The sequence below is a fragment of the Anolis sagrei genome, chromosome X (genome assembly GCF_037176765.1).
Source record: "Anolis sagrei isolate rAnoSag1 chromosome X, rAnoSag1.mat, whole genome shotgun sequence".
NCBI lineage: Eukaryota > Metazoa > Chordata > Lepidosauria > Squamata > Dactyloidae > Anolis > Anolis sagrei.
Genome location: NC_090034.1, coordinates 51932287 through 51957237, shown reverse-complemented (window position 1 = coordinate 51957237; position 24951 = coordinate 51932287). Strand labels below are relative to the sequence as shown.

Genomic DNA, 24951 nt, shown 5'->3' with positions numbered 1-24951 from the left:
TTAAGAAATAGGGCTACAAAATGGAGTCCACAACACGCGAGTGTGGAGAAGAGCAAACCACAGACCACTTACTACAATGCAGCCTGAGCCCTGCCACATGTACAATGAAGGACCTTCTCACAGTGACACCAGAGGCACTCCAAGTGGCCAGCTTATGGTCAAAGAATATTTAGTATAATGCCAAGTTTTTAACTTTGTGGTTTTTCTATACATTATAACAGTATTCTCAATTCTGACACAATAAATAAAATAAAAGCTCATCCCAATTTGTAACTATGAATCATTTGTATGTTGGATGCTTGTAACTCTGGGATGGCTGGTATTACATAAAGACGTCCACACATCTATCTACTCCTTTCCATACAAAAGGATAACAAGAGAGCTTGGCTTCTTCCCCTTTTCTCGGTGGGAAACAAGGAAAGAGTCCTTCCTTCAAAGGATGCCATTTTTGAGTTTCCTTCCTGGGTTTGTGTCTCGGGACGGCAAATAATCCCCATTCCCTTCCCCTTTCTACCGCTGCTGCTTTAAAGATTAACGTTGGATGGGCTCCCAGCCGCCCACGCAACCTGGCCGCCGTTTGCTAAGCGTTTGGATGCCGTCTCTCCAGGCCGCTGGTTGGCTGGCTGGTTGCCAACCGAGCACCAAGGATCTGGATGCAAGAGAGAGAGACAGAGGAGAGAACGCTTTCCCCGCATCGAGGCCCCGTTGCCAACCCCGCCGGCTCTAGAACCAACGTGTGACCTCTCCCGCGCTTTCCCCACACACAAAGACAGTTCCCATCCTGCTTTGGGCAGAGAAAGGAGCAACTGCAAACACATGCACACAGTTCCAAGCACAGCCTATCATAGAATCCTAGAGTTGGAAGAGACCCCCCAAAGGCCATCCAGTCCAACCCCCTTCTGCCAGGAAGGAAGACACAATCTGATCCTTCCCGACAGAAGGTCATCCAACCTCATACGTATTCGAGGGTTCATGGAGAAATAGGGCTATAGAATGACAGAATCCTAGAGTTGGAAGGGAACCCCAAAGGTCATCCAGTCCAAACCCACTCTGTCAAAAAGGAAGATCACATTGAAAGCACCCTCGACAGATGGCCATACAACATCACAGATATTAGAAGATTTGTGGAGAAATAGGGATACAGAATGATAGAATACTAGAGTTAGAAGAGAACCTCAAGGGCCACTCAGTCCAACCCCATTCTGCTTGGAAAAAAGACACAATCTGATCCATCTTGATAGATGGCCATGCAACCTTATAGACTTTAGAAGGTTCATGGAGAAATAGGGCCTTAGAATGATAGAATCCTAGAGTTGGAAGAGATACCTGAATGTTAACCAGTCCAATCACATTCTGTTAGGAAGGAAGAGCACAGTCAAAGCACCTCCAACAGATGGCCATTAGAAGGTTCATTGAGAAAAGGGGGGTATAGAATGATAGAATCCTAGAGTTGGAAGGGATCCCCAAAGTTCATCCAATCCACCCCCATTCTGTCAGGAAGGAAGAGCAAAATCAAATCACCTCCAACAGATGGCCATCCAAGCTCATAGACATACATGAAGAAATTGAGCTATAAAATGATAGAACTCTAGAAGTCTGAGTTGGAAGAGACCCCCAAAAGTCATCCAGTCCAACCTCATTCTGTCAGGAAGGAAGACATAACAAAAGACTTCCTGACAGAGGGCCATTCAACCTCATAGACATTCTTGGAGAAACCAGCCAATAGAATTATAGGATCCTTGAGTTGGGAGGGACCACCAGAGGTCATCCAGTCCAACTCTACAAGGCAGGAAGACATCATCCAAGTCTTTCTGACAGATGGCCACCCAGTCCAACCCCATTCCACCATACAGGAAGACACAAGCCCAGACTTCCTGACAGAGGGACATCATAGACATTAGGTGGTTCATGGAAAAATAGAGCTATAGATTCATAGAAGAGACCCTCAAGAGACCCCCATCCAGTCCAATCCAGTGTGAACCCCCCATCCAGTCCAATCCCCGCTTCTGCCAGGCAGAATCCCGACCCATACACTCATGTTGGTGAAGGGAAAAATATGGTCCATCCGTGACCATTTGTGTAGGTGTTGATGTCCGAAACTGGACATCGACACCTATGTTTTCCTTTCCAAGAAACATCTAGTGGAGTTGGAGCACGGACAAGGCAAGGCTCAACAAGGTTAGGTTTAAGGGTCTTGCATCCCATTAGATACAAGTGTCCCTAACACAAAACGGCCAAAAATATCAGGAAGGACTTTTTGACCGTGAGAGAAGTATTTGGAATCAGAAGACTTCAGAGGATGGTGGACTCTCCTTCTTGAGAGAAACTTACATAGAGGAAGAAGGACATTGCTAGGGTGGCCTTGAGTTGATTCCAGCTCTTTCTCAGGGCATTTGGGGGGTTAATAATACATATATATCTGTATCTTATCTATCTCTCTTCTACCTACTTATCTTTCTCTCTTCTACCTACTTATCTATCTATCCCCATAATAAAAGTGAAAGATGTGTATGTGGCGGAAGTGTCCAATTACACAGACAGCCTCCATCCTTCACAAACAGGCTATAGTTCCAAGTACTATACTCCCTCAACTGACATTGCAGGTTATAGCACCAACTGAACACACTGGAGGGATTTGGGGGACTGACTCAACACGATGGAAGTTGTAGTTCATCCTGCATCAAGGCAGAGCACTCTGACCCCCTTTGATAATGGACATGGACCACATTTGGCATGCAGAACCCTCATGACCAGGTTTGGGGGAATTAACCTTGATTTATAGGAGTTGTAGTTCACCTACATCCAGAGAGCACTGTGAACCCAACCAATGATGGATCTGGACCAAACATAGCACAGACCCAACATGGCCAACTGTGCATACTGGTAGGGTTTGGGCATGATTGCCCTTGGAATCTAGGAGTTGTAGTTCACCCTTATCCAGAGAGCACTGAACCCAGCCGATGACGAATCTGGACCAAACTTTGTACACAAAACCAACATGGGCAACTGTGATTACTGTCTGGGTTTGTGGGTGATCGCCCTGGGAATCTGGGAACTCTATTTCACTCTTATCTAGATATCACTGAACCCAGCTGATATCGGATCTCAACCACACTTGGCACACAGACCCAACATGGCCAACTTTGAATAATGGCAGGGTTAGGGAAGGATTGACTCACGGTTCTGGGAATTGTAGTTCACCCACATCCTTATGCATTTTCTATAGGGAGCATTCATAAAAAACAAAAGGAAACACTGGCTTTAAAAAAAAAAACGTAAGACATTACCAAACTGATATTACCAAACTCTGCAAAAAAAAAAACACAAAACAATGCCTTTCTCAAATAACCCAGCCACCGCCGGGACCCTAAGCTAGTCGATAATAAAAGTGAAAATGTGTATGTATGTGTGTGGTGCGGTGCCCACTTTCACAAACATCTATAACCCACAGTGCTGAAGAGCCAACAAAAGCCCTCCCTCCAATGACATTTCAGGTCACAGCGAGCACCCCATGACCAAAGAGAAATACCAGGGAGGTCTAGGAGGAATTCACCTTGATTTATAGCCATTGTATATACTGGGATTTATAGTTCCCTTGCAATCAAAGTGTACTCTGGACCCCACCAACGATGGCCGTGGACCTCACTTGGCACACAGAATCCCCATAACCAACAAAAAATACAGGAGGCCTTTGGGGGGAAGTCACCTTGATTTATAGAAATTATAGTTCACCTACATCCAGAGAGAATTGTTTTGGGTTTTTTGGGGTTTTTTTGTGAACACAGACAATGATGGATCTGCACCAAAGTTGGCACGCATATACAATCTACCAAAATTTGAATACTGGTGGGTTTTGGGGGCAATTGGCCTTGACATTTGTTAGTTGTAGGTACAGGGAATTATAGTTCACTTGCAATTAAAGTGCATGCTGAACCCCACCGATGATGGACCTGGACCTATCTTGACACTCAGAACCCCCATGACACAGAACCCCCATGAAGGTACTGGAGGGATCTGACAGGACTGACCCATCATGGTGAGTTGTATTTCATCCTGCAGTCAGAGAGCACACTGAACCCCACTGATGATGAATCTAGAGCAACATGACAAACTTTAAGTATTGACGAAGTTTCAGGCGGTTAACCTGGCATGATGTGAGTTGTAGCACACCTACAAACTTATGCATTTGTAAAATAAAAAACGACTTCTTCTAATAACCTGGGCAATGCCGGGTACTCAAGCTAGTGTGTGTGTGTGGATTATAATAAGGTCATAAATTGTAGAGTAAGAGATCAGGGATAGAAGCGAAGTTCAAACCGATGCATCCATTGCCAAATTGTATTAATATGCTTTTAATGTATGTCACTTTGAGTCTCCTTGTGGAGAAAAAGTGAGGTATAAACAAGCATCATCATCATCATAAAGGCAACTGATCTGCCCTTCTGCCGAAACACCTAGTTCCCCCAAAACACAAAAAAGAAGGCGGCGCTGCCCACTGCTGCCAAGGAGAGACCGAAATAGGTTTCTGTCCCCGTTTTTTATTTTTAGCAGGAGCGTGAACACACAGTGATGCAAGCAGGGAAGGGTTCAGCGAAATCGGGAAGCAAACAGGGCAATGTTTACATTTTGCAGAGTGTAGTGGTTCGGCAGCATGCGCAGGTAGCAAAAGGGGGGGGGGACGAGGAGGAGGAGGATGATACTCCCGCTATGGATTCATTTCTGTCAGGCCTCTGGCAGAACAAACAAGATGATTCACCCTGCTATCGCTGTCGGAGAGTCCTTCCTGAACAGGAAGAAGGGCTGAAGCCCCAAGTGGGTTTTTCAAGGAGCGGAAAGAGGGATCGGATTGACAAAGGATCTCCACAAAACAGTCTCTACTGAAAATGGAGGCACAACCATTGCATCTTGTCCTGGTAGCCAGAGCTATTCAATACCTTTATCCATGACTTGGGACAATGGAAATTGCATTTGGAGATGACACTAAATTGGGAGGCAGAACCAACACCTCAGAGGACAGCCTCAGGATCCCCCAAAAGACCTTCAAGGGTTAAGAGAGCAGACTGGCCAAAAGGAACTGAGTGAATTTCAATGTGGAAGAATGTATGGCGGAAAGAATATGGGATGGGAGACACCCGGCTTGAAAACTGTCCATGTGATCTAAGAGTCTTAGTAGATAACAAGCCGACAGTGAGCCAAGAGTGTGATGCGGCAGCTAAAAGGGCTGCAAGGTTTCCAAATGCTAGACTCCTACTGATGCGGCCTACAATCATATTGATTGTAGGAGTCTAGTGTCTGGCTCCAGGAAAGTCATAGTCTCACTTTACTCTGCTTTGATCAGATTGCAACTAGATTTTTATTGTTATATAATATTCTAGGGGGCCGCAGTTAGCATAGTGGGTTAAATTGGCAGCTACAGAAAATCTTGCCGACCGGAAGGTTGCCAGTTCAAGCCACGGGCAGAGTAAGCTCCCGCCGCCAGCCCTAGCTTCCTGCTTACCTAGCAGCTCGAAAGCAGCAATGTGAGTAGATAAATAGGTACTGCTTTGTCGGAGAGGTAAAAGGCGACCCGGAAGACATGCCAGCAATTAAATCAGGAAGGCATCCATGGACAACAAACTCCTCGGCCTGGAAAAATGGAAAACAGCACCTGCACATGGCCAAGTTGAGCACGGCCTCCAGATGTTGGACGTGAAAAAGAGGGAAGCCTTGCCTCTGTCTATGTATTGTCTGTCTTTGTTAATTGCATAAAAGCACTGAATGTTTGACATATATGTATTCTGTAATCCATACTGAGTCCCCTCTGAGAGATAGAGTGGAATATAAATAAAGTATATTAATTATTATTACTACTACTACTACTTCCAGACAGCACAAGGTGTTCAACAGTGGACTTTGCCGCATGGGAACACGATGGGTTCTCCTTCTCTGGAGGTTTTTAAGCAGAAGCTGGATGGCCATTTGTCAGGAAGGTTTTGGTTGTGTTTTCTTGTGCTTGGACCCACAAAAATCACCAACACAAATGTAGAGGGGCAACTGTAATTTTGCCTAAGGAGACACCAAGCTTTCAGAATGGGGACAAAAATCTATATAGAATTGTTGTGAAACCACCAAACAATGTGGCCATCTGAGAAAGTATAGAAGGCTTGACTGAGATCTGGAAGTAGAGCCCGGTTTGGCCAAAGGGCATGAGGTTTTGTGGCCATTACACTACAGTTTCAAGGAACAGAGGAAGGCAGGGTGCAAGTTACAAGAGCATCGCCATCCCATTGAACAAGGAAAACACATTGAACATTTAAGCAGTTTGATTTGAGAAAGGCACAGTCCCTCCTCCTGCTCAGCTCCGAGGCAGTTGATGAGCATGTACCCAAAGGAAAAGATTCAGATCTAGATTTCGGTTTGATACAAGGACACATGGACGTTTATTTCTGTTTCCTCGTCCGCATCAGTAGCCCCAGGATGAATGCGTTTAGTGGCAGCAACAATTACGGATCTAAACGGTCATCCCTGGCTCTGAACACAGTGTCCTCTTCAGGGGGAAAATAACAGAGGCAAATGTAAACAGTGGGTCTTTCATGGAGTAAGGGCCTCCTCTAGTTCTTCTCAATACTCTGAAACCAAATGCACTGAAACCATTTTCAACTAAATCAGAGTCGAGGTCCCTCAAAGAGAAGCTCCAGATGTTCTTGAAGCAGCTTCCCCTCTGGCTTTGGCTCAGCACTAATATTATCGTATGACATGAATCTAATACGCACACTAATTTTGGATGTACCTTAACCAAGAAAGGGCAAGCATTACATTCAATTAAATGGGGTATCAAGGTAAACGTCTACCCTGGACGAACGCAACTAAACTAATACTCAGAGATGTCTTGGAAGGAGTTGGGTCTAAACTCAGAACGGCTTCCAGCCCACCAGAGGAACAGTGGACATGATCTTCACTGCACGACAGCTCCAATAAAAATGCAGAGAACAAAATCAACCTCTGTATATGGCATTCACTGACCTTGCAAAGGCATTCGACAAAGTGAATCGCAGTGCTCTCTAGACCATCCTCCAAAAAATCGGGTGCCCTAACAAATTTGTGAACATCTTGCAGCTCCTCTATGATGACAATAGTCTTGGACAGCAATGGCTCCCAAAGTGACCCATTTAAGGTGGAATCAGGTGTCAAACAGGGATGTGTCATTGCCCCAACCTTATTTTCCATCTTCATTGCTATGATACTTCGTCTTGTTGATGGGAAGCTTCCCACCAGAGTGGAAATCATGTATTGGACAGATGGCAAACTATTTAACCATTAAGCTGTATGGTTTCAGTCACCAGACTGAAAGCCAAAACCAAGGACACAACAACATCTGTTATAGAACTCCAATATGCTGATGACAACGTTGTCTGTGCGCATCCAGAAGAAGACCTACAAGCTACTCTAAACATCTTCGCGGAGACAATGAAGCTCGGCCTGTCATTGTACATTGAGAAAACCAAAGTGCTCTTCCAGTAGTCACCAGCCAATCCCTCTCCAATGCCAGAAATACAGCTTAATGGTGTAACATTAGAAAATGTTGACCATTTCTACTCCCTTGGCAACCACTTCTCCACCAAAGTCAACATTGGCACCGAAATACAACATCGCCTGAGCTCTGTGAGTGTAGCATTTTTCCGAATGAAGCAGAGAGTGTTTGAGAACCAGGACATCCGTAGAGAGACCAAGGTGCTTGTTTATAAAGCTATTGTCCTCCCAACCCTGCTATATGCCTGCGAAACGTGAGCTATCTACAGATGTCACATTCAACTCCTGGAACGATTCCATCAGCGCTGCCTCCAAAAAACCCTGAAAATCTTTTGGGAAGACAAGCAGACAAATGTCAGCATGCTGGAAGAAGCAAAGACCACCAGCATTGAAGCGATGGTCCTCCACCATCAACTCTGCTGCACCGGCCATGTTATCCGAAAACGGAATGTTGGAGGACAGGAAAAGAGATTCAAAGATGGGCTCAAAGCCAACCTTAAATACTCTGGCATAGACACGGAGAACTGGGAAGCCCTGGCCCTTGAGCGCTCTAGCTGGTGGTCAGCTGTGACCAGCAGTGCTATAGAATTTGAAGAGGCACGAATGGAGGACGAAAGAGAGAAACGTGCCAAGAGGAAGGCACGTCAAACCAACCCTGATCGGGACCGCCTTCCACCTGGAAACTGATGCCCTCACTGCGGGAGAACATGCAGGTGAAGAATAGGGCTCCACAGTCACCTATGTACCCACCGCCAGTACACTGACCTTGGGGAACAATCTTACTCAGACAACGAGGGATCGTCTAAATAAGTAAGTAATACAACAAAGCAAAAATCCCTCTGATTATACACACACAAACACACCTCATAACTTCACAGCACGCTCTGCTCCCATTTGCATACAGTTAAAAGGACTTTTTGTTCTTCCCTGGCATTGCAGACAATTGCTTCCACGCGCACCTCCCCGGCAGAGATTCACCTGCGCTTAAGAGATCCATCTCCCTCACCCACAATGAAAGCCACTCGGGAGCTTCTGAGAAGCGCTATCCAAATCAAAACACAGTTCTGCACCTGATGGGGCAGAGATGTGAGATCGCATTGCTTCAAGCCTTGAGCAAATAGGCAAGGCAATAAAGGAGAAGAAGCAAGGGAAAAGCACTCCCTCCAGGCAGCAACAAAAGCAGCCCAACAACGAGGTGTTGACAAATGGAAACTTGGGAGAGGCCTGGAAGGAGAGGCCGTTTTACACAAGACTCTAGAAGGAATTCCTGGGCCGTTATCGGAACAAGGAGAAGGAAGAGCTAGACTTCCCATTTGAGAAAGAAAGCAAAATGCTTAACAAGTGAAAGGAGAAACAGCTCAACTCCTATTGTCGCTCATCTCTATCTTAGGCCTTGGGTTGTACATTTATACTGTAACTAGTGCATACAGGCAGTCCCCAAGTTACAAACATCTGCCTGACAACCAACTAACACTTAAGAACGGAGCTGAGACAACAGGAAGTGAGAGAAATCTTCCCCTCAAAAGGAAAGGAAATTAACACCTGAAAGAGTTATCATCATGGGGGAAGGGGGTCTCCACTGAAGTTTTCACACCAATTCTTGTTTTCATAATAAGGCAGGGCTTTAGCACAGCAGGTTAACTGCCAGCTGCAGTAAATCTTGCCTGTCGAAAAGTTGACAGTTTGAAACCCAAGTCAGGGTGGGCTCCTGGCCTTTAGCCCAACTTCTGCCTACCTAGCAGTTTCGAAAACAGCAATGTGAGTAGATAAACAGGTACTGCTTAAAGTGGGAAGGTATTTAAGGCAACCTTAAGGAAATGCCAGAAAAAATGCCGATGATTTGATTAAGGAGGAAGTTTACGAACAAAAGCTCTTTGGCAGGGAAAGTGGAGCAACACTCCCCCCCCCCCCCCAATGCACACTTCCAAGATGCTGAAGATGGGAAAGCCGATATGTACCTCTATCTATATACAGTTGTCTGTCTTGTCTGTATAACAGCATTGAGTGTTTGCCGTATATGTGTCCTGTAATCCGCTCTGAGTCCCTTTTGGGGTAAGAGTGGAATATAAACACTGTAAATAAACAAACAAACAAACAAACAAGCCAAATTTGGCAACTTCCAATGATCAAAGGGGCAGAAAGTTAGGTGAAGGCTTTTGAACAGGGGAACAGATAGCAAAACAAACACAACATGGGTGTTCGCCCTTCCCTATGCAATCCAAAGCTAACACACACACACATTGACTGGAGTTAAACTTTAAAATGTCCCTGTTCCAACTGACATGCAAATTCAACTTAAGAACAAACCTACAAAACCGATCTTGTTCGTAACTTGGGGACTGCCTGCACTCAGCATGCATTTTTATTTATGAAGCCTTCCAGATGTTACTGGCCACTTTATGATGGGGGAGATTGGATGGCCATCTCTCGGGGATGTTTTGATTCTGTTTTTCTTGCATGGGAGAAAGGGATAGGACTGGATGTCCCATGTAGTCTCTTCCAGCTCTATATGGTCTCTTCCAACTCTATATAAGAGGAAAACCAGCTAACCAACTCTGCATCAGCCACGTAAAAAAACAGCTGTTCTTGTGCTTGCTTTCCTCTGCTTCTTCAACCCTTTTCATACCAAATCGATCAGATTCCAAACCAACAGAATGGACTTTCTTTTATTTTCCAACAAACTAGTGTTCCTAGCGAATTCTCTATTAATAACAGAGATGAAAACTTCCTTGATTTTGTCGGATGGGAGAGGGCCTGACTGGCATCCAGCTGAGTAAAAGCGGGTGCCCCCAATGCGTCAAATGTCAGTCCCCAAATCTTCCATGATTGGCCAAGCTGGCTGGGGCTTCTGGGAGTTGAAAACCAAAACATCTGGAGGATATGGAGTGATGGGTCGACTGCAGAGCTTTCCAAACTGCATGTCGGCTGCGGTCTAGAGTTGGGTTGCGAAAATGTAATGAAAAACCACCAAGTCTATGTCAAATAAGCACTAAATCATATCTTTAAATTGATAGATGAATATATATGAATGAAAGGTTTTCATGAGACATGCTGTGCCCTGTTATTCCAATTTCTGTATGTGTATGTATCTTTTATAAGGGGTTGGCTGAACCACCACTTTGCTGGTAACGCTGAATTGCTGTGTCGTGAAATGATGCAGGTCTAAATGATGCACAAAATGTTTGGAAAGCTCTAGTCTATTGAGTTACTATGGTGGTGACTGTCAGCCCATGTTTCCCTTTGTTCCAACCTCAAATAGTAGGATAAGAGAGAAATTTACTGTGTCGCAAAATGATGCATTGTCTCAAAAGTGTGTTGCCAACATGAAATGTTTGAAAAGCTCTGGCCCACTGGGTGAGTATAGAGGTGACTGCCAGCCCATGTTTCCCTTTATTCCAATCTCAAACAGTGGAGAAAGAGAGAAACTTACCGAGTCGCGAAATGATGCATGGCCTCAAAAGCGTGTTACGGACATGAAATGTTTGGAAAACTTTGGACTACTAGGTTACTATAGTGGTGACTGCCAGCCCATGTTTCCCTCTGTTCTGCCCTAAAATACTGGAGAAAGGGAGATGTCGCAAAATGATGCATTGTCTCAAAAATGTGTTGCCAACATGAAATGTTTGGAATACTCTGCTCTACTGAATTACTACAGTGGTGCCTGCCTGCCCATGTTTCCCTTTGTTCTCCCTTCAAATAGTGGGGAAAGAAAGAAAGAGAAATGAATCATGACTTAGGGTGTAGCCACCCCCTTATGTTTACTTTCCATGGGAGAAGATGGACTCTCACAACCGCAAAGCCCTCCTCCTTTCTGGGATCCTGGATAGTGTGCCGCATGCTCCCCTCCATCAGCCATTCGCCTCCCACACTCCAGGAACACACCAGAATGTCAGAATACTCTCCCCCCCCCCCACTCCAACAGCAGCTAAAGACGCCTCCCCTTCACCTCCTTATTCGTAAAGCTTATCCACTTTTGAAATCGTTTCTAGGGATGGAGGATTTGAAAAAAGGGGGCTCTGCATTCCCAGGGGAAACAACGGGCGAATCAGAAGGCATTACAAACCAGCAACAGATTGCCAAAGACTGGGAGCATGGTGGGAGGCTCAGCAGAGAGAAACAAAACAAGTGTTTGAGGGGAAAGGGGGGGGGGGGGGAGGCTGCGAACAATCTGCAGCGTTCCGCCTTTGCTGTAACCCACAATGAACAGGAGGGGAGCGAACATGAAGATAAACACTGCACCGAAAGCGGGGAAGACAAGAAAAACAGACACACGCATCTATCTCATTCGTTTGCTCACACACACAAACAACAGGCAACTGGCAATGCTGCGAAATGCTTGGGGGGGGGGGGTATGCTGCTCCGCCGCCTCCGCAGAAGCGAATAGACAGCCAAGCATCTGGTTGCCAAGCGAATAAGAGGGGGCTGAGCACATTGAATGCCAACTCACAACTAAATCAGAGGGTGTCAGGGACACAAAACAGCTGAGCGATGCCTAGGTGGAGAACTTCTTTCTCTCAAACCCTCTCTTTCAAATCTCACACCTAGGTAAAGCCATTGGTACTTTTATAATACTGTCTCATTCCTATCCAGAGGGTAGCCACCCATAGCAGTCACCAACGCCAAAAATCCTTTAATGACTGCATCATTTGTAGTCCATCATAGTATGGGGAGGGCTTGCTGGTCATCCCAGAACCTGCAAATTGGCACTAGGTGGCAACCCAGAATGAAGATAACCAACCCCTGGGATGAACTAAACTCCTGCCTTTCTATTCAAACAAAGAGATAGTTCCTTTTTCAAGACAAATTAAAAAGGAATCCTCACAAAGGTCCTCCAACTCCCAGAATTCCTGACAATTGAACAAAGTTGGCTATGCCTCTGGGAGTTGGAGGCCACAGTTTGAGGATGCCTGCTCTAGGATTTTGTGGTGACACAAATTTAAAGACTTTGACATGTCTCCATTCTTGAACTTAATACTGATTTCTCCAAAAAACTATCTTCATGTGTCCAACTTCATGTGTCCCACTGTTTTAGTGAAAGCAATATATATTATTTCGTCAGCAGCATAGGATATTGTAAATCATTGCCTCCTCCTGAGAAAAACGTATACTACGACCAAGGATTACCAGCTCATCCTCTTCGTAGGAAATCTGCTACAAAACAGGAGCTTTTTTGTTGAGTTCCAGGGTCAGAGAAGCAGATGGTGAAAACAGAAGAATGGCCTGGCTCAGGGGAGGTGTTTGCTCTATCAATGTTTAACATTGACACAAATGATCAGCCACTGCCAGAAGGGTCAGAGAGATTCATTTATGCTGACAATCATGCCATCACCACTCAAGTAGGGAGCGTTTAAATGGCTGAACAGGAGCTCTCCCAAGCTTTAGGTGCTCTTCCTGCCTATTACAGAGAAAACCAGCCGATTCCTAATCCATCTAAAATGCGTATGCTTTTCACCTTAAGAACAGAGAAGCATCTTGAGTTCTGAGGATGACCTGGGAAGGAATCCCACTGGAGCATTGCAGTACATCCAAATACCTGGGCGTTACTCTGGACCGTGCTCTGATTTATAAGAAGAACTGTTTGACTATCAAGCAAAAAGTGGGGGCTAGAAACAATATCATACAAAAGCTGACTTGTACAACCTGGGGATCACAACCAGACACAGTGCCCTTGCGCTTTGCTACTCTGCTGCCGAATATGCACACCCAGTGTTGAATACATCTCACCACGTTAAAACAGTGGGTGTGGCTCTTAATGAGACATGCCACATTGTCACAGGATGTCTATGCTCAACACCGCTGGAGAAATTATACTGTTTAGCCGATATTGCGCCACCTGATATCTGTTAGGAAGTAGCAGTCAGCAATGAAAGGACCAAGGTGTTGACATTTCTGGCCCATCCTCTGTTCGGATATCAGCCAGGATGCCAATGCCTTAAATCAAGAAATAGCTTTCTAAGATCTACAGAGATACTTGCAGGAACACCTCAGCAAGTGAGAGCTCAAAAGTGGCAGGCCAAAACCTGGAACCTCAAACAGTGGCTGAAACCAGATGAGAACCTCTCTCCTGGGCACACAGAAGACTGGGTGACTTGGAAGATGGTGAAAAGACTGCACTATGGCATTACGAGATGCAGAGCCAATCTTATGAAATAGGGCTACAAAGTGGAGTCCACGACATGCAAGTGTGGAGAAGAGCAAGCCACAGACCACCGACTACAATGCAGTCTGAGCCCTGCCACATGTACAATCGAGGACCTTCTCACAGTGACACCAGAGGCACTCCAAGCTTCTGGTCAAAGGAAATTTAGTATAATGCCAAGTTTTTAACTTTGTTTGAGGTTTTTCTATACATTATAACTGTATTCTCAATTCACTTCTGAAACGATAAGTAAAAAAAAATCATAACTAAGATACTCCAGTATGGCTCATACACTTTATGGGACGAAGGCATAATGGAGTGGCTACTGAAAGGCAAGGGATCCATGCTCAGCTGGCATTGTACACTTTTGCAAAACGATTCCCAGATTGTTATTGTTGTTATTATTATGTTTATGTTTATTTATAACCTGCTTTTTTCTCTCTGAAATCCGTCCATGGATTCCTGACCTCAGTCCCCTCCATTGTGCTATGGCAAATACCAGAAGACCAAGGCCTTGTCCCAGTATTGTTTGTCTACCTAGTCTATTATTATCCACATTTCCTGCCTGGACAGAAAGGTTTCTCATCTTCACTTTTTGCCTGAGACTAAACCCACTGGCCTGTCAGATGCACTGCTTATATTTAACCTCTACAGCAGAGGGGTTAAACTTGTGGCCCTCCATCTGTTTGGGCCTCCAATTCCCAGAAGCCCTAACCAGCTTGTCCAGTGACCAGGGATTCTGGGTGCTGAAGTCCATAACACCTAGAGAGCTACAAATTTGACACCGCTGCCCTACAGTTCTCATATCACACAAAATCACGCCCTTCAAATCTTGACACATCAGCACTGAGCTAAAACCAGGTACACACATAACACAGAGAGAAGGAGAATGGGCGTGAGCATTATTTCGTCTCTGCTGCTCTCTTGGTGACTTTTCTTTCCTTCTTGCGGCCTATGTTCATATTGGGAAGAGAGGTCCTTGCACACCACTGCGCATATTGCCAAGGTAACCATGATGTGTCCCTGTCCCCCATTCATCCCAGAGGCTGACCATGAAGATAGATGGAAACGCATGCTCTTCTGCCTGAGCTAGCCACACGCATGACAGTTAACAGACAAAACGCCATGTCATACTGAGACGGGAGGCAACCAAATCTCCAGAGGCAATACTGGGAGCCACATAGATGTACAGAGGAAGGAAACCAGTATGTGCTTATCACCGTTTGAGAGAAAGGGCTTCATCATCATAAGGAGGGTGATGAAAAAGATCAAAGGTCTGGAGACTATGGATCCCTCTGAAGAACGGCTTCAAGGGCTGAGTCTGTTTAGCCTCCAGAAAACATGGCTGAGAGAAGGAGACATGATCGCCATGTTTAAATATCGGAAAGGATGTTATAAGGAGGAGTGTTCTGCGGCCCTAGAGACTAGGATTTGGAGCAATGGGTTCAAATTACAGCAAAGGACACTCCCCCTGAATATTAGGAAGAACTTCCTGATCATAACTTTCTGTACCAGAGTCCAGTGGAGGCACCTTCTGTGGAGGCTTTTAAGCAGAGACTGGGTAGCCATCTTTTTTTAATTTACTTACTTACTTATGATATTTATAGCCCACCTTTCTCAGTCATACAGCGACTCAAGGCGGGTTACAGATTGGCACAATTCGATGTCAGGCATTCATAAAAGTGCCATTAAAAACAATCAACATTACAATATAAAACATAAATAAAAACTGTTAAAGCATTTAATCATCCGTGTCATCCTGTTAAAAACGTTACCCAGTAACATTGTCTGGCCATTCCATGTTCATCATTCATAGTTCCGCGTTATCTATTTCAGGACTATTTTGGTAGTGTTTTTCCTGCCTGGCAGAAGGGGGTTGGACTAGATGGCCCTTGCGGAACTTTTTCAGCTCTAAGATTCTATAATCTGCGAAGAGGGACCCACTATTAGGCTGCCAAATTTGATGTAACATCAGTGGTTGGTTGGGATCAAACAGCAAACATTGTGCCCTTCTCCACATTCCAGAATCCTACAAAATTTCCACGTCAGTGGCCAAGAGAACGAAGCCTTTGCTTTCTGACCATTCAATGTGCACAAAAAATATTCAAAACATGGTATAAAATGACTTGCACATTTGAAAAATAAGTTAATGTTGTATTTTAGGCTCAGGTTCCATACTCAAGCTACCTCAGGATGTACACAGATGCAAAGACAGGTATTTCAACATCGGAAATCTCAAATGATTTAGGTCCCACGCATTTTGAATGAGGGATGCTCACACACAACTATGGTATATGAACACTTTTTCCAAGTGACCGAAGAAATAATCACAAGGAAAGACAACCATGTCAAAAGGGTCTTCACATTAATAATAATAATAATAATCATCATCATCATCTTTATTTATACCTTGCTCTCTCTCCCTCGGGGCGGCTCAAATCCTGCAGAATCTCCAGAATGAATCTCAGGAAATATTTGGCAGAGCATTCTTTTGAACTCAATGGAACTTGAATGTGTATTATTATTATTACTACGGCCTTTTAGGGTTGACACCTATTGCCAACCGACTGACTGTTACCAAAAGCATTCAAGTATATTGCAAGAAAGCTCCCCTTTCCTTTAATCATTACAGAGTTATTGTTAATAAGGGCAGCTTAAAGCACTTGGGGCAACTCTAGTAACATAAGAAAATTTCTTTTATGGGAAATATGATATACCCAAGCAAGAACCCATCCTCTTTGTCTCAAAAGGGAATGCATTAATACATGATTCTGCCCAAATCTATACATGGATATGGTTTCACACTGTTGAAACTTCTTTCAAACTGTCAAATGATCAAGGCTTTGCAATTATTTGCTCCTCCGATATCAAGCAGGATATCGTTTTCAGAAAAATAAAAGCATGGCATACAGACCATGTGAGTCCTCGGGGGTATCATTTGCTTTGTTTTCCCTTCCACAACAGCTCTGGATTCCAATTTCTGGCATAAACACAAACATAAACGCTGTGCATCAAGGCCTGCAAGTGTGTCGCTGTGCTTGGAAGCTCAACGTTGGTCCTGTCTGGCAAAACACTCCTTCCCCCTCTGCCCCAGGAATTAAGGAAACCATGGTGAGAACACAAGTAGTTTGTCCATGCGTTGGTTTGGGCACGCCTTCAAAAGAACACCTTGGTGAGATTCAATGGGTTCTGTGGGCAGGAAAATTGCTTCCTGCCCACAGAACTCATTGTGCGGAGAGAGAGTTGGAGTCAAATGCCAGGATGACTTGGTGCTTTATGCAGAATTGGTCACTTGTGTCACCTCAGATGCATACAAAAGCCCAGTTGCATGGTCTGTTTGGAGATGGGCAAGTGAGTAAACAGCTGTTGCGAGGCCTTCGAAAAAGACAAGCCACAAAATCCACAGAACATAGAGAACTGTCTTATATCAAGAACAAGCGTTGCTCCCCAAATGGTCAAATTGGCTTTTTTCCTAGTCCTCTGTCAAGATTTCCATCCAAGCACTAACCCAGACTAAGGGTAGTAAGTGAATGAATGCCTTCTCCTGACAAATCCCTTTGCAAGCACCAACCATGCTGCCTCTTTGCCGCCATAGGCTTTTCGGTATGGAATAAAATGCTGCAATTGTCCCAAACCCGCTGATTCCCTCCTGTGCCAAACATCATGCTTATTACCTGGACTTTGGTGTTAGAAAAAGGCACGGGGAGGCTTCCCAAATGGAGCGATCACTTGGTACCAATCCATATTCATTTGGGTGCATTATATTCATCGATCATGGAGATACAGACATCCCAGAGAGCTAACCCATCTACAAAGAATCCCTTAGCAAGACACATATTACATTCCATTCAAATGAGGCTGGCAGCAAAGGAAGCACAACTGTGTTTTCAAAGGCTTTCATGGCCGGAATTGCTTGGGTTGTTGTGTGTTATCTGGGCTGTATGGCCATGTTCCAGAAGCATTTTCTCCTGACATTTCACCTGCATCTATGGCAGGCATCCTCAGAGGTTGTCACACTGCAATACAGCCTGGAAAACACACAACAACCCAGAAGAACAACTGCTTTCACACATCATGCCTTGCCCTTTCTTTGAGATCAAGAAAAGCTCAATGATCCGGCACTGAAAAACCTCAAACAGCATGCCACAGAAACTCTCAAGCTGGGATCTATTCTCTTGCCAAACTACAGGGAATTGGAGAAGAGGGATCAAATCAATAGATGACTCTGGATCATGAGGAGGGCCTTTCTGTCTAAGCGGAGAGCAAAGTCCCAAGAAGGGGGGAAGATTCATCCATACAGAAACTTATTATAAAAAGTTCCAAAGGACACCACAGCCACAAAGTCTTAACAAACGCACCTCCAAACGTCTGTCAGCATCTTGACTGAGAATGCACCAGAAAAACGATAGCAAGCCATGCATAATCTGGCTCCCTTATCTATCTTATCTGAGGAACCTCCAAAAAGCAAATATTGATATGGCATTAAGGAAATCACAAGAGGAAACACACTTTCTGGCCCAGGCAGCAGCGTGCCCACACTGCTCCTAGGTGTCCGACGATATCATTCTGCGAGCCATTGGAATACATTGGTACCAAGACGTAAAAACTCAGCAAAGGGAACACCCTATTAAAAACCAAGGCTTCATAAAACAAAGCAGAAATACACATTTCAAGGATGCTTGGCTGAGGAATGGCACAAAGGTGCAGCTCCAATAATGACAATGTAATCTGTGGTTGTCTGTCCTCCCCACAAAACTGCAAGAAACTAAGGAGAGTTGGAAGGAAGTCCTGGGTGTCAATGTATTTCGTCCCTCCAGTATTAATTGTACAGAATGTGTAAGACCCCAGTCATCACTTATTACTTAATGGGGATGCTTACAATATTACACTGATTATGGCCAAACATCGTCACTTATCCCAAAACATGTTCATTGGTTTTAAAAGGAGCTCCCGGTGGTATAATGGGTTAAACCCTTGTGCCGGCAGGACTGCTGACCAAAAGGTTGGCAGTTCAAATCCGGGGAGCAGGGTGAGCTCCTGTCTGTCAGCTCCAGCTTCTCATGCAGGGACATGAAAGAGGCCTCCCACAGGATGGTAAAACATCTGGGTGTCCCCTGGGCAATGTCCTTGCAGACAGCCAATTCTCTACAGTTCGTTAAGTCGCTCCTGACACACACACACAAATGGTTTTAAAGATGCTATGAAACATTCAGTTTTCTTTTTAGATACAATAAACTCAAATGTATTGTTTGTTACTGAAGATTGTGTGGAAATAATTCTGAAACAATCACTACAGGATGGGTGTGTTTAAGCTCCCGCCTCTCCTGCATTGAAAAATTACGGACCAATTACTTTTTTAAATGAACGACATGCTTCTAACAGGCATGGGCAAACTTCGGCCCTCCAGGTGTTTTGGACTTCGACGCCCACAATTCCTAATAGCCTACCGCCTGTTAGGAATTGTGGGAGTTGAAGTCCAAAAAACTTGGAGGGCCAAAGTTTGCCCAAGCCTGTTTTAGATGGTAGTAAAGTGAATGCCTTTTCCTGACAAATACCTTTCCAAGGATCAAGCATGCAGCCTCCTTGTCGTCCTAGGCCTTTTGAAATGAAATAAAAAGCTGCAATTCTCCCAAACAAGCTCCCATTCCCTCCTGTGCCAAACAACATGTTTGGACTTCAGCATTAGAAAAACACAGGTGAACGACAACCTGGTGCCTATCCATATTCACTTGGGTACATTATGTTCCTCAATCACAACAACACAGACATCGCAGAGAGCTATCAATTCGCAAGATTTCACCTTAACTATATACATATTACAGGCACATTGTCATAAATATGGAAATCTATAAACATAATAAAAGTGAAAATATCTATATTTGTGTGTGCCTAGGATGTCCACTTACAGAGACAGGCTCCCACTTCCATGAATATCTATAGCTCCCACTACTCAGGAGAAACCAATGGCCCTCCCTTCAATGACAATGAAGGTTATAGAGAGCGCCATAAACATGTACAAGAGTTCTCCCAATGCCCTCCCCAAACACCATATTGCCCACCACCCAAGTGAAGGCTTTCATACAGGGACAATTCCATCCTAGATGGAATTTGCATGACCCCACCCACTGTCTTTCGCATAACCTTTTCGTACTCTTTTCTATGGCACACAGCAAACAGAGGAACTGATCACTAACTGAACAAACTAGAGAGATTTGGGGAGACTTCACCATTATGTATAGGAGTTGTAGGTCCTGGGATGTACAGTTCACCTGCAATCTAAGAATCGCACTCTGAACCCCACCAATGATGGACGTGGCACACAAAACTTGGCACACAGAACCCCCATGGCCAACAAAAAATACTGGAGGTCTTTAGAGGTTTAGAGGAGTTGTCATTAACCTACATCTAGAGCATACTATGAACCCAAACAATGATGGATCTAGACCAAACTTGCATGCATAACCAATATGCCCAAATTTGAATACTGGTGGGTTTTAAGGGCAATTGGCCTGGACATTTAGGAGTTATAGGTACTGGGATTTATAGTTCAACTGTAATCAAAGACCACTCTGAACTCCACCAAAGATGGAATTGGACCAAACTTGGTACAGAGAGCCCCCATAACCAGCAAAAATACTGGAGGAAATTTGGGAGAAATTCACCTTGATTTGGGGGAGCTGTAATTCACTTACATCCAGACAGCACTGTGAACCCAAACACTGATGGATCTAGACCAAATTTGGCACACATACCTGATATGCCTAAATTGCATTACTAGAGGGATTTGGGAGGAACTTTCTGGGAGTTGTAGTTTGCCCACAACAAGGGAAACTGTGACCTCCACTGATAATAGACCCAGCTTGGCACACAGAACCCCCATGACTAACTCAAAACTACTGGAGGGGCTTGAGGGGGCTGACTCACCATTGCGGAAGTTGTAATTTACCCTGCAGTCAGAGAGCACACTGAACCCCATCAATGATGCATCTAGAGCAAGCTTGCACAACATAGCAAACTTTAAAGTACCGATGGAGTTTCAGGGGGTTAACCTGGCATGATGTGAGTTGTAGTTTAAACACAACCTTATGCATTTTGTAGAATACAAAAAATGACTTTTTCAAATAACCTGGGCAATGCCGGGTATTCAACCTAGTAACATATATTTCCCAACTCCAAGAAACAATTTATGGTATTCACATCGGCTCAACCTGATGTTTGTAAACAGCGCTATAATGAAACACACAAAGGAATCTGGAATCAATTCTGTCCTTGGGAGTTTTCTGATGCCGTCTGCAATTAATATGTGCAAGTTATCAATTCTAATCTGGGTAAATGGCAAACTGGCTTCCGCTCGTAATGCCTCTTCCAAGGAGTTTTGTGGACCACCTGAAAACACAAAGATTCCACGGGGAAAAGCACTGGATTTGCAAGAGCTGAGCAGCAGTTGATAGCCAGGCCTCTTAGAAGCCTTTCACTCAGAGGAATGCCATAAATCATAGCCAACTAGACGGCACTACAGAACCACAAGGAAGACTGTTGGCTGGGTTATTTATACCTCCCAGCATCCACAGTCATGGGCCTCATTGGCTAGACTCTAGCATATGAAATATAGGAGACCAACAACTTCCCTCCTTCATCTATATACATAATAAAAGTGCAAATATGTATGTGTGTATGTAGCAGAGGTGTCCACTTACATAGACAGGCTCCCGCCTCCACAAACAACTTTAACCCACAGTGCTGAGGAGCCACCAAAAGCACTCCCTCCAATGACATTGCAGGTTATAGCGAGCGCAATGAACATGTAGACCAAACCCTGCCAATGTCCTTCACCAACACCATACTGCTCACCACCGAAGTGAAGACTTTCTTATGGGGACAATTTCATCCTAGATTTTATGTTTTTCCTACAGAATGGACATCCCAGGGTTCCTTATTCTCTCCATTGCTGTGGAATTTGTATGACCCTGCCCATTGTCTTTCCCTTAACCCTTTCCTAAGTTTTCCTATAGCACACAGCAAACAGAAGAATTGATCAGCAACTGAACAAGAGGCTTGGGGAGAATTCACAATAATTTATAGGAGTTGTAGTTCAGAGAGCACTGAACCCAGCTGATGATGTATCTAGACCAAACTTGGCACACAGACCCAACATAGCCAACTTTGAATACTGCTGGGAGCTGTAGTTCATCTGCATCCAGAGCAATGAACCCAGCCGATGATGGTTCTGGACCAAACTTGGCACATAGACCCAACTTTGAATACTTATGGGGTTTGGGGTGAATGACCCATAATTTTGGGCATTCCAGTTCACCCACATCCTTACGCATTTTCTAATGGGAGCATTCATAAAAAACAACAGGACAGACTGACTTTTTTTTCTAAGAAAAAGAGCTACAAATTACCAATCTAATTTTACCTTACACCCCAAAACAAACAATGCCTTTTTCAAATAACATGGGCACCGCCGAGTCTCCAAGTTAGTCAGGAATATAAGGCAGGACTACAAACATATCATTCTTCCATCACCCCAAACTGGAACCCCCAATTCTGTGAAGAAGAGAAGACATTAACTTGTGGTGTCACTCCACCGACCCCAGATTGGTTCAGTTCCATGATTCAATTCCAAACTGAAGGTGTTAGTTGTTTTTTTATGTGTTATTATTTAGCAGAGTTATGACATGCCCTTCTCACAATATGGAAACTCACAATGAAGTTACCCCTTCATCCTCCACCTCTGCTCAAACGTATGGATAGATAGATAACATATAAAACAGTAATATTATCTATATGCATTCTTGAGTCCTTCTCACAGGTTGAGTATCCCTTATTGGACATATATTCCAGATCTTAGACATAGGACCCAAGTCTAGGCATGAAATGCATTTGTGTTTCATTGAAGGTAATTTCTGGATTCTGGATAAAGGATGCTCAACCTGTATCTACAGATCACTCCTTTTCTGAAGGGAAAGAAGGAACAAGAAGTTGTTAAATGTACAGCAACAGACCCACCTTTCTCTCAAGCATATGGTTTTGCGCATAAGTTGTGGGAAATGGGAAGCAATCCATGTAAATCAAGGAGGGTGGATACAGAATATAAACCGAGAAAAGGGATTTGTTTCTCTAAACCAAGGAAGGGGATGCTTGCCTATAAACTGAAGAGTAGGACTGAATCCATATCAACTCAGAAGTGGGATTTAATCCATATAAACCGAGGAGGAAGAGGTTTATTGCATATAAATTGAAGACTGGGAATTAATCTATATACACTGAAGGTTTAGTATATAAACTAAGAGGAGAGATGCAGCCTATAATAAGCTGGGGAATGGGAATTACTGCATATGACTTGAGGAATGGGAATTATTGCATCTAAATTGAGGGTTTAGTATATAAACTGAGAGGAGGGATTCTCTCTATAAACTAAGGAGTGGAGATTCATGCATATAAGTTGGAGAGTGGGAATTAACCTATATACATATTCATACACACACACACACAGTAGGGGGGTATACTCCTATACATTCAGGAGGGGTATTCAACCTATTATTATTATTATTATTATTATTATTATCAGACCCTTATACATTCAAAGGGGGAATCCTTGCATAAACATTGAGGAATGGGAATGAATCTGAGAAAGGAGGGAATGTAACCATATAGCAACAGCAGCAATAACAGCATCATATGCCCCTATACAGCCAGAAGGGGAATTCAACCATAATAATAATAATAATAATAATAATAAATCATAGACCTCTATGCATTAATGAGGGGAATTCAACCTAATAATAACAATAATGCAATATCATAGATATAATTCTATACTATCATATTAGGAGGGGAATTCAATCATATAATAATAATATCATTAATAATAACAATAATTCACAGACCCCCATACATTAATAAGGGGAATGCAACCTAATAGTAATGATAATTTAATTTCAGCTATCCCTATACATTCAGGAGGGGAATTCAACCTAATAATAACATTTTTTGTGTGTCAGGAGCGACTTGAGAAACTGCAAGTTGCTTCTGGTCCAGCAGTCCTGCTGGCACAAGGGTTTAACCCACTGCGCAAGGGTTTAACCCACTGGATAAAAAGTAATACTAACAATGATGATATATAATAAATATAATAATACTGATAATTTAATTTCAGCAATCTCTATACATTCAAGAGGAGAATTCACCCATGATAATATATTATAGATATAATAACTATAATATAGTATAATATCAGGAGGGGAATTCAACCATATAATAATAATGATAATAATTAGGTTCTTGTAGGTTTTTTCGGGCTATACGGCCATGTTCTAGAGGCATTTCTCCTGACGTTTCGCCTGCATCTATGGCAAGCATCCTCAGAGGTAGTGAGGTATCCTCACTACCTCAGAGGTACCTCAGAAGTATCCTCACTACCTCTGAAGATGCTTGCCATAGATGCAGGCGAAACGTCAGGAGAAATGCCTCTAGAACATGGCCCTATAGCCCGAAAAAACCTACAAGAACCTAGTGATTCCAGCCATGAAAGCCTTCGACAATACAATGATAATAATAATAATAATAATAATAAATCATAGATATAATATGGTATCGTATTACAAGGGGAATTCAACCATATAATTATATCATAGATATACCAACAACAACAAAAACAATAATATATCATAGACCCACAAGATCTTGGCCTGCACTTGAAAACAATCAGCGCTGACAAAATTACCATCTGTCAGCTGCCAAAGGTCACCCTACTGGGATCTGCACACATTATTTACCGATACATCACACAGTCCTAAACACTTGGGAAGTGTCCGACGTGTGATCCAATACAAATGTCCAGGAGATTCCACATAAACATTAGGAAGAACTTCCTGTGAGAGCTGTTCTGCAGGGGAACTCTCTCCCTGTCCGGGAGTGTGGTGGAGGGTTTGAAACAGAGGCTGGATGGCCATCTGTTGGGGGTGCTTTGAATGAGATTGTCCTGCTTCTTGGCCGAATGGGCTTGGACTGGATGGCCCACCATGTCTCTTCCAACTCTATGATTCTATGTTTCTAAAAGCCAGCTGAGTACTAAAATCTTGTTGTGTATCAAATAATAATATTAATATATCATAGAGCCCTACACATTCAGGAGGGGAATAATAATAATATACGATAATATATGAGAAGAAATCCTTCTAAAACGGGGCTCTAGCTGAGGAAGGGAGGAATTGAACCCTGTTGTTTTGATTTGCGCCTGCCTGCTTTCCCCCGACCTGGCCTCCCCGCCCATCCCTGAGCGTTCCCCGTTAGTTCCC

The 24951-nt window shown here is 43.8% G+C and overlaps 1 protein-coding gene across 9 annotated transcripts in view; it reads right to left on the bottom strand.

Annotated features, from left to right (window-relative positions):
- The window catches only part of CRTC1 (CREB regulated transcription coactivator 1), a 52958-nt gene that overhangs the window by 27694 nt on the left and 313 nt on the right, over positions 1 to 24951 (bottom strand). The window lies entirely within an intron of this gene.